The following is a 9,978-nucleotide window of genomic DNA, read 5'->3' as shown; positions in this document are numbered from 1 at the left end:
TCCATTAACACAAGGCGCTGAATGTTAAAGGATGGGCAAGAAAATAGAATATGGTTTATAGATTGTTGTTCAGCATTTCCACAACGATCACACAAGTCACTGAGAATCATTCTCATACGATATAGATGGTAATTCAGACGACAATGACCAAACCTCAAACGACATAAAATAGAATAAAACTTTCTATTTACATATTCTCCTTTACAAAACCAAGGTCTTTTATTTACTTCGGAATTCAAAAGACTGTACCAAGTACCCTTAGATAAGACTTGAGTAGAATGATCCCAATGTTTCTTCCAGTTATCACACATTCTTTTTTTAAGACAACTATGAATATCTGTGAAAGGAATTCCAACTTCAAAATATGGGACAGAACCCGCACTATAATTTGTTATCATGGTTGCTAAATGGTCAGCTTTTTCATTGCCCAATATGCCAATGTGGGATGGAACCCAAACTAGTACAATATTTACATGACAAACTACATTCAAATAATACAAAAGTTGTTTTATACTATACACTAAATAATTTACATTTGTTTTATTTACATTATTTTCAAGACTTTTTAATAGGCTCATACAATCAGTGGCAATAACCCACTTTGAACAAGTATTTTTATGCTTATCTATATGTTGCAATGCAGACAGAACTGCAACAGCTTCAGCAGAATATATGCTCAAGTTGTTATCAAGTTTATATCCAAGTCCATCTTTCAGGACACTATCATAAACAGCAAAAGATGTGCATATATCATTTTTAGCTCCATCTGTATAAATGAATCTATGATCTTGCCAAGAAAAAATTTTTTCATATACTTGTTCTTTTCTATGTAATTCAGAATCTATTACTATATTTATATCAGGGTATTTACTTTCAAATTCACCTTGATAACAAGGAAAATGGGATTCATTTCGCTGAATATGTGCATCATGAAGAAATTGAAGAAACCCAGATATATTTTCAAGAACAAATGGACATTTATTGAAGAAAGTAGAAGAAGCAGATGACAAATAATTAAGTAATGTATTGTTTTTATTTGTATATATTTTTAAAATGAATCTTTCTTTTAGATGCTCTAATCTGATTTTGATTGGTGGTAAATTACACTCTAATTGCATTGCATTAATAGGTGTGGTTTTAAATGCACCAGTAATTAAGCGTAAGGCATTGTTTTGTATTTTATCAAGTTTATCAACAAGTTTATGGACTGAACCAAAACACAAAAAACCATATTCAAAATGACTTCTGACCAATGATTTGTACAACATCAGCAGTATTTTAGGGTCTGCTCCCCAACTGATTTTTGACAAACTCTTTAATATATTCAAAGCTCTATTGGCTCTTGCAATAATTAATTCTACATATTCATTCCAGGATAATGAAGTTGTGAATAAAACACCAAGAAACTTAGCCTCTAACGACAGAACCAATGGTAAGTTGTTGTATACTACGGGAGGAATAGAAGAATGTTTACCAAAAACCAAAACTTTTGATTTGGCCGCATTAACTTCAAGTTTTAAGTAACTAAAATATTCATGTAACTTTGTTAGAGCTAAATTTATATCAGCAATCACTTGCTGGATATTTTTCCCACTAGCGTATATTACTAAATCATCTGCAAACTGTAAGTTTTTTATATTAGTGCCTAATATTTCATTTAATCTGTGTATATACAAAAGAAATAACAGGGGTGACAATATTCCTCCTTGACAAACACCTGTTGAAGAAGACATAGGACCATAAATTTTACCATTATATTTAGCATAAACCTTTCTATTTAGTAAGAAATTATGAACCCAATTTACAATTTTGACAGGTATACCTAAACCACACAGTTCTTTGAAGAGGACATCAATATCAACACTGTTAAATGCTCCAGAAATATCAAAAAACACAGCAACAAGACAATCTTTATTTACAACACTATTACAAATATCTAAATGCAATTGACAGAAGCTTTCATGTGCAGATTTACCTTTACGAAAACCATACTGATTGTCAGATATTAAATTATATTTTTCAACAAAAAATTCCAATCTTTGTTTTAACAACTGTTCAAAAAGTTTACCCACGCATGAAGTGAGAGATATTGGGCGATAAGAATTAGCATTGTATTTAGGTTTTTCAGGTTTTAATACAGGTACTAAAATGTCAATTTTCCAGTCTGTTGGGATTTCAATATTTAACCACAATTCATTCAAAATCAACAATATTTTTCTCAGAGCAGAATCACTGAGATTTTTAAACAAAATGTATGGAATACCGTCAAAACCGAATGCTGTATCTTTACGAGAAGCGATTGCAGATTTCAACTCTTGGAGAGTAAAAGAATCACATAAAAAACTGTTGTTATTAATTGACAAAACATTTTCAATTTGTAGCTGATTTTGATAAACAGAACTGTATTTTTCAAGAAACTCCAAAACCCAACCATCTTGCTCTCCTTTTGAATTATAAATTTTACCAAATTTCCTCATATGTTTCCAGATCAAAGACAATGGTGTTGAGCGATTGAATGATTCACAAAGACGGACCCAACTGTTATGTTTTTCTATTTTTAATGTAAGTTTTTTAAAAGCTTGTTGTTTTTTAAAGTTTACATAATTTTCTTGTGATGGACAATTTTTAAACTTCACATATGCCTCTTTAGATTTTACAACAGCATCAAAGCATTTCAAATTCCACCAAGGTAGTCTAGGTCGTGGAATACGACCTTTACGAGATGATATATTTTGTTTACTACGAGAAACGCCACTACAAGCCTGAGCTGAATCGACCAATAATTTACAGAATATATCGTAACTTTCTAAAGATGAATATTGGCTGAAATTTATTTTTTGAAGACCAACATCTACACGATTTTTATAAGAATTCCAATCGACACATTTGTAATTTGGATAAACAGGAAGAGTTGTATGAAGTGTGTTGTGGATATCAGTTGCAGTTGTTAAATGGAATTCAATTAATACTGGAAGATGATAGCTGCCGAGAGGATCGTTATGTACAGACCATTCACAAGACATGGCAAGTTCTGGAGAAACTATTGTAAGGTCTAATGCATTTGGACGCCATGATGAAGATCCAACAGTAGTAACCTGCCCATCATTCAACAGAACTAGACAATTATCATTGATGACGTCTAAAATCTCTCTACCACGACGTGATGTTGAATTACAACCCCAAGATGTATTGTGAGCATTGAAATCACCGGCCAAAATAAAAGGATGTGGAATAGATTTTATGAGATTATCTAATTTAGTTTTATCGAATCTGGGATAACTATAAGTAGGACAGTAACAACTAATTAAACTTAATTCTTTATTATTAAGAAAAATTGTCACACATATGTTTTGGAGACCATTGTCTGAAAAAGTTGGCAAATGCTTGTACTGAATAGTATCTTTGATTAAAATGGCCACTCCATTGTGCTTATTGCCTGAATCATGTCTAACAACGTTAAAACCTTTAATTTTGAAAACGGTTTCTGGACGAAGCCAAGTTTCACATATAATTGCTAAATGAATATCTTGCTCGTATAAGAAATGTGTTAAATATAATCTATTGCAAAGAATACTTTGTGAGTTCCATTGTAATATATTCAAATGATCCATTAAGAAGGAAATAAGGTTTTTTGACTGAAAGTTTCAAGCAGGATGTTACGTATGGAACCAGTGTTAATTGGTATATCATTTTTTTGGTCATTAATTACTTTAAGAATTGATTTGGTTAAAAGATTCATAAAAATTTCGGACTTAGTTAAGTTTTGTAATTGAGTTTCTATATGTCTGTTCGTAAGTTGTGGAAAAGATTTTTCGTCAAATATATTTGCATAGGTAACAGTTTTAGACTTTATTTTATTTTCTTCTACTTTCTTCTTTTTAATAGGACATTGAGATGAAATGGCAACGTGGTTCCCACCACAGTTTACGCATTTGGCATTGATTATTGCCACTGTGCATGATTTAAAGTTATGGTTTTCCGTGCATATTGAGCATACTTCTGCATTTTTACAATATTTAGCTATGTGACCATACTTCAAACATCTTAGACATTGTTTTACTTGGGGAATATACTGAGATACCTCATGTCGCCAAGAATCCAAGTAAACGTACTGTGGGAGTTGTGTAGAAGCAAATGTCACTGCCACTGTCTGTGTTGGTTGAAATGTGACTAACCCAGGGGGGTGCAACTCCCATACAAAGGAAAATAACATACAACTAGCGTCATCTTACTCCTGTGGCGACGTCATTTTTGTAACTTTTAGGCATTAATGATCTAATAAACTCACTAGATGGCAGATATGAGTTCTGACCATAGAGTTACTGTTGTAGGTACTTATTAACTCCATGGTTCTGACTCAATAAAAAATGTAGCGTACTTTGAAGCAGTGCTTCCACTTTTAGGGAATTCCCCCTTTTTTAGGGAAAAATAGCTGATATTTTGGATGATAAAGACAATTTAAAAAATACCAGGATTTAGGATATTTCGGGGTAAAAAGCAAAGCCTATACTAGTAACTGTTGTGAATTTTAAAATAAACGATAATTAAAGTAAAACAATGAACATTTTATTTTATGGAGAGAGAATGACATTAAGTCGAGTTGACAAGTAAAAGAATAAAACAGAGTTGTGTATAAAAACTATAAAGGTTTGATTCAACAGTAACCCTCTAGTAAAGTAAATTATAGATTAAGCCACTGCTTTTTCTTAGGGATTCCCCAGAATCCCAATAAGTATAATCCGCCAAATTAATATTTACCTATTTTCGTTGATGTCACCAGAACTTACTTGTATTGTAATATACAGGTACTTCATGTACCATGAAAGATTATCATGGTAATTTCATTTACGAAAACCTTGTAATTGTCATTTCACTTTTGCTAGCAGTTCCTTCTTCAAAGACTGAGGTGGAAAGATTATTCAGTGTTCTCAAATTTAAAAACTGACAAAAGAAACAGGCTTTCTAATGAAACCCTGAACGGCTTGCTTCATAGAAAGTTCCCAACTTTGCCAGCAAACAATTGCTCAATTTTAGAACCGAACAGTGTTAGGTTGTGCAGCAAAAGAATATAAAAGCAATGCGTCGACTTCCTTGAAAATTCTAATCCTATAGATCTATGATCTTCTGGGGGCGTTTATATTATATATACCTACATTAAATAATATGCTGTGGTTTATTTTCTGTATTTTATTTACGCTTTCTATATAAAGGATTTATGAAAGTTGTCTAGGAAATTTTAGGGTAAATTCAAAAGAAACTAGGGTAAAATGTGTTAAAAAAAACGTAAGTGGAAACACTGCTTTGAAGTTTTCAAAATACCAGGGCCGTAAAACAATCTCAAAAAAAAAAAGTTTTCAAAATGTCGTAACGATTTAATTTTTTAAATCGTTTTTTTTTGGTCTTGGTGTGAGTTATTTTACGTTGTAGTATTAATTTAGAGCAACTTTTAGCTTTATGAGAATATTAGACGATTAGACATTGAGAAACTCTGTTTTGAATTCTCTTTAGACATAACTTGGCTCCAATACTTTTTTCTTCGTTAGCGTTTCGTAAGCCTGTGTAAGTATTTTCATTTCTTACAGAATGTTTATTATTAAAAATCAGCATGCCTCGAAGATCGAAAATGAAATGCTATTTCGGATGCCTTGATAACGGTGAGTTTACACTATTTTCCCGGTATATTATTTGCTAACAGAATTATTATTCATAATATAATTAAATGAATTAGCACCAACTAATGGTCCTTCCTATTTCTGCTGCCTAGCTATCATATATGTTAAGTTTTGATCAAAACAGTCGGTATTAAGTCTCGTACTATCACACACACACCTCAGATAATAAAATTGTCTCGAGTGGGTGGAAGTATTTATGTTTTGCAACTCAGCGTATTATATGCTTATTGTCAAGTGGGCCCGAACTAGTTTTTTGGAATGATCAATCAGTCATGCTTTCCTGTTTAAATAAAATACAGCACAATTGATCTCACATCCAAAGTTAGATGATGGCATTCACGTTTTGTTTCCTGGTGTTTGATAACTAAGTTACACCAAGTGGCCTGTGACCACGTTCATCCTTCTACCCAATATAAAATAATGTTTTTATTTTTGTAGACAAAGGTTTGATAATGACAAAATTTTATGGAAAAATTATAAGGAGCACTAAAATGTCTGAAACATGAAAAGATTGATGCACTATATTTGAACCAGAACGTGTTATGTAATATATTAATTTGTAAGTAAGATTACATTAACACTAAATTTTTCATGGTCGTATTTTTTCAATATTTGTTACATACTTAAGATACTTTGTTTCTCCGTTTCAGAAGAGAAACTGATTCAGCAAGGAACGTGAACTCTCAAGGGATCTTAATTTTTTTTAAATATGTTTATAATTGATAAATTAATAATTGAAATAGTTCATAAGAACTAAATTGATGCCAATTTTGTTTTAAAATAGGTTGTTTAGTTCTTATAGTTATAGTATTACGTTTGAATAGTTGTAATTAGTAAGTTAGTAATATATGAAAATACTGATATAAATTTTTGTAAATAACCTTTTGTAAATTCTACGAGAAGATGATTTTAATTAATGATCAAAAGTCAACGGTCTTTAAAAGCATTATTTGCAATTATTTAGATTAACTGTGGAATATATTTGCTAAGTTGTGTTTTCTGTATGAGCAGATATAAATGAAAATGCCCAAACATGATTATGTTTCTTACATTTTCATTATGTGAAATCAATATGCTTGTGACTGAGTATATTAATAATTTATTAAAACTTAAGTGGTAGAGAGCAACCCCTATGGCACTGCTGAAGTTTATAAGCACTGGTGACCACTTATCATGGGCCGGGTTGCGTGCTCGTCTGCTGTTGAGTGCAATAAAAATTTTCGAAACCCTTTCTATTATTTAGATGTAATATTAGTGTACATTTAATTTGGATTAAAAGATAAATTTACATTTTATGTTTGCATGTGTATGTTTATAATTCATTTGCATGTAACGAACACCAGTTTCTTTTGTAACAAAATGTAAACTAATGGTTTGTAATGAATGTAATTAACTTTAAGATGATTTTCTTTCAATCTGCTGTTTGTTTCATCTAGTATTACCAAAGCTAAAGCATCAGAAACGTCAGAATAGAAATAATTTAGATAGGGAATAAAAGTATAACTAATGTAATCATGTCTAAGATTACTATAAGCGTCATTAAGTACAAACTATCAATATTTAAGAGTACTTTAAATCATCATTACATTTTTTAAACATTTTTTGTTTTTCAAATCATGTAATAAAACGTTTGTGCAGAACAAAATGTCACATGTTATGAACATTATTGTGGGTTAATCGTTTCTTAAATTTCTAAATGTTTATAAGAATGCTAAGAATAATTTAGTATTCACTTTAGTGTGTGTATTATCTCTACAATGCTAGTATAAATGACAATTATTGTATGACGAAGCATAGGTAGTGTTTATAGATGTAATATTTTCATACAAGGTCATGATCTGTCACGATCAACTTTAAGCAAGAACTGCTATAGTTAAGAAACAAATTTATTAAATTTAATTCAAATTGTCTACTATGTTTGTAATGGAAAGCTGACATGTTTATATTTCGCACAAATGACTTAAGTGACATTGAATGATTTGATTATCTAGACTTAATTAACTTTTAGATAACTTTCGATTTAATGTTATTAAGTACTCTAGTAGGATTAATCTAGAGGAGTTATTGTTATTCGAAATTTTATACAATTGTACGTTCATACTATCTTTTAACAGTAAATTGTTTGTAATATAGGGAAATTAAATAGCTTACAGAGAATTACAGCTTTTTATTTAAAAAAACTGTTTTCTCTCTGTATGAAAAGGTCTTATCGATTAGAATGCTGAACACAATCAAACGTTCTTTAATATTTCATAAGTACTACCGGGAATTTCAGCGATTCTAAACGATAAGATTTTTTCATAAAGAGAGTTAATTATAAAAAATATTAAAATTACTAAAAAAGCCACCTGGTGGGGGGTAGGGAGACTAATAATCGACAGCAGCGACGCCTGCTGTCCCGGGCTCTAACTAAAGCAAAAATAAAAATGAGAGTTGCGCATCTATCTCAAATATATTAAGTGTATAATCTATGGACTAACCCGTTGTCATTCTTGACCCTACGCATAAACCTACGAACCTGAATAATATTTCGAGAGCTACCGTAAAATGGGGCGATTAGGGACAAATTCCAACTTTATGAGCAATTTTAAGGTAGTTGTTGATGTATATAATGCTATATCAGGATCAAAATGATTGAGTCTTGGGGGCATCTTTGTTGTCTAATTTAAAATTATGCAACTAGCATTCCAGTTTAAGCAAAAAATGCAAAAATAGGTGTAATCCCTATTTTCCCGAAAATTGCGGTTAATTGGGACGAAATGAGAAATTTGCTAGGGTTGGCACTACTTTTATTTTTATATATATTTTTAATTTATTTATTTATTTAGTTGCACCAACAAAGTGATCATCAATAAAAAAAATTGAAAAACTGACAAAAGTACATCGCAGACATCACCTCAATTATAGGTGCAATCGACAGTGCTGATATTTCTATCTGGGTTAAGAGATTAGGTGTGTCGGTTATTCCATGGATTAATCAGATGAATACCCCCACTCTGAACAAATATTAAATATTTTATTATGTATTACTTAGACATTTTTGTCCACCTTGAGATTTCATTGATCTTGTTACATGTCTCTGCAAAATCGACTTACTTATATTAAATTGCTTATCTATTTCAAATAAAGACTTATTCCCAATTTCGCTTCGAATAAACCAGATATTTACCAACAAATTTAAAAAATATTGTTATAACTACATAGACAACCCTACAAACCTGTACCTATTTATACTTAGGTCGTTTCCATTTCACGTATTCTCATCCCAATTGACCCCTTTTTCGTTGTTATTTGTACCTAAGACGTCCCCAATAACCCCAAAAACAACAGATTTTTACATGTATTTTTATTTAATCAAATACATTAAAACCAATAACAACTGAGACTTACCTTTAATATATATGCTGGTTCAAACACTAAATAACGTTTATAAATCATAGTCGTCTTCTATTATTATCAAATAAATAAAAGAGAGCAAAGTTTCTAGCACTAAAATAATGACCACCACAGGAAGTTAATTTGAAACGCGATTTTTTATAAGTTAGCAGCTATTATCATGCATATTCAGAGTTGTTTTGTGAACTTTCAACATTCTACTATTAAACTACAAAAAATGGAAGATTTTGCAACGAATATAAAACTTATATTGAGCGTCGAAAGATTTTCCCAGTTTTTTCCCGATTCGCCTGTCAATCCCTAATCGCCCCATTTTACCGGTACCTATTAAAGTTGAAATTTTTTTATTTGATAATCCTACTGGTACTGAAGTTAACACTCCAGTAATTTCAGTATCGGAGGCCGGTATGCTTGCTTTTAACCGAAGCTCTTCTAATAGCTTCTTATTTTGCAAGAAAACATTTGCGTTATTGGCCAGGTCAAAAGTAATACCAACTTTAAATTTATTGATTGTTCTCAAATGTAAAACACCTGAGACGCCGTGTTTGCGAATACATTGAGAAAGATACATGCGGTCTTTGTCAGTGAATGTGCGATCATCAACTATATGAGAAAGAAATACGATAAATTCATTTTTGTTGGAATTATCCGGATACTTCCTGTGATAATTTTCAACCTGAAAAGGTTTATACGGATCAATTTCTGGTGTAAAACTTTCTGAGTCCGAAGTATTGGAAAAGAAACAATTTTCTTCCCCTTCGTCCGTTTCGCTCTCATCTTCCTTCCTCTTTTTTTTCCTTTTCCCGCTTCTCCTCATAGCGAATTATTTATACCAACTTATCCACCATATACTATGAAATTATTTTACAAAACAATACACTAAATTACTATGTTAAAAATACCGGTAAAA

Source organism: Bombyx mori, chromosome 25 (assembly GCF_030269925.1).
Source record: "Bombyx mori chromosome 25, ASM3026992v2".
Taxonomy (NCBI): Eukaryota; Metazoa; Arthropoda; class Insecta; order Lepidoptera; family Bombycidae; genus Bombyx; species Bombyx mori.
This window is presented reverse-complemented; position numbering follows the sequence as displayed.